Below are 2,268 nucleotides of genomic sequence, written 5' to 3'. Positions count from 1 at the left end.
CTATGATCTACCCCAGCCTCCTGGGCACACTTCGGGAGGCCTCCTGTTCCAAACCAGAAACCTTCCCATGTGGGTCAGCCTTTGTTTTCTGTCTCTCCTCGTGTCACTGTCCAGCCTCCTCTGGTGATTGTAGTTTTGATTTTTGGGATGTTTTCTAGCCAGTTTTGTATCTGACCCCTCTCTTTAGAATGTAGGAATACCTGTAGTCATTTGTTTTGGGCAAGATCAGGAAATATCCTGGTACATGTTCTAGTATAATAAGAATGATTGGAACTACAAAAAGGAGAGACATGTCCCAGGATTTATCAATATAAAATTTAAATTTAAGTCATCAACAACTTACCATCAAGTTAGAAAGCATAACAGAGAAAAACATGTTATATAATTGCAGGCATTGCAATATGAGATATTGTTGATAGTTAAACACAGGTATAATAAATACACTATACGCTGTCTTAGGCACATATTTTATTGAGAGCTCTTTATAGGGGAGTATATGAAATGACAAACTACAAGAAACATTATTAGAGAGTGCAATTTAACAAAGTGTTTACATCCATAATGCAGCATTTAATTCTTGGGTTTACTAAGTACCATGTTTAAGAATAATGAGATCGTTAATTGAGTTTACAATGAAATATAAATAAATAAATAAATAAATAAATCCCACTAAAATTTTGTAAATAATTGTAAAAATTTGGTGGAACAGCAGAAGGTATTTGTTTTATTATTTTTAGATAAATTTTAACTTTTAAAATAGTTTCATATTTACTTGAGCTGCAAAAATAAGAGTTCCCATGTACCCCATATTAAGTTTATTCTGTATGATAACAATGATAAATTATTAGTAATAAAGCTAATACTTAACTCAGATTTTCTTATTTTTAACTTTTAAAAAAAATCTTAAAAAAAATTTATACTTAGAGACCAGCAGATGGTGGAATGGTTACGTTGCTGGACTCCCATGTAGTCTACTGTGGTTTGAGTACCTGGAATGGAAGCTTAAAACTCACACCAGGTGCATGTTAACGTGTGCCCCGAATCCCAAGAGAATGGAGGAGAAGGGACTGAGGCGTGGCCACCTCCTTAGGGGGCTGATTTCTTGTTTTCTGTCTCTCCATCTCTCTAGCACACGCATGTGTCCTATAGCAAAAATCTCTCTCTCTCAAAAAAAAAAAAAACATTTAGTCACTGTACATCTTTAGAGCATACAAAATTATTTTTCTCAGTATGAAAACTGCATATTAGTCACGTTATAGATATTACCATGTACATTATCAACAATAGCTAACTTTTCACTTTTGTGTCTGTTAAATGTGTTTTCCTTCCTGATCCTCTTCCCTATACCCTATTGCCCACTACCCCTGTACTGTCTTTAGTATCTTCAGTTGACTTTTCTGCTATTATACCTTCTGATCTTTCCATTTCTGCTACAGAGTACAGACATTTGGCATATATTAAACAGAGACATACGATGCCTGTCTTTCTTAGTCTGGCTTGCTTCACTTAGCATTAAATATTTCATATTTGCCCACTTTCTATCAAATATTAGGGTATCTTTTTTTTTCTTATGACTGAGTAGTATTCCATAGTGTATGTGTGCCACATTTTAAAAATTCATTCAATTTTTCTTGGACATTTTTGATTGTTTCCTTGTTAGTAAGTGTGAATAATGCTGCAGTAAACATGGCTGTGCAAGTGTTTTTCTGACTGAGGGTTTTTCTATCCTTTTTTTTTTTTTTGGAGAGGTTTATGCTATAGGGCATGTGCGCTCTCCAGACAGAGAGAGACAGAGAGACAGAAAGCAAGAAATCACCCCCCAGGGGGATGGCCACGCTGCAATCTGTTCTCCTCCATTCTCTTCTCGGGATCGTGGGTATGCACGCATACGCGCCCGGCGTGAGTTTTAAGCCACCGGGTCCAGGACGGGAACTGTGGTCGACTACATGGGATGCCAGCGACATAGCCATTACACTAACTGCTGGTCCCAGGGTTTTTCTATCCTTTGGGTCATTACCCAGGAGTGGAATTGCTGGGTCATGTGGTAGCTCTATCTGTAGGTTTTTGAGGAACCTTCATATTGTTGTTCACAATGGCTGTACTAATTTACATTCCCACCAATAGTGTAGGAGGGGTCCCTTTTAGTTGCAGACTCATCAGCACTTATTATTCTTTATTTATTTATTTTTAATCTTAGCCATTCTGACTGGGGTTAAATGGTATTGCATTGTGTTTTTAATTTACATTGCCCTTATGATAAGGAACAAT

This window comes from Tupaia chinensis, unplaced genomic scaffold (assembly GCF_000334495.1).
Source record: "Tupaia chinensis unplaced genomic scaffold, TupChi_1.0 Scaffold000097_1, whole genome shotgun sequence".
In the NCBI taxonomy this organism is placed as follows: domain Eukaryota; kingdom Metazoa; phylum Chordata; class Mammalia; order Scandentia; family Tupaiidae; genus Tupaia; species Tupaia belangeri.
This window is presented reverse-complemented; position numbering follows the sequence as displayed.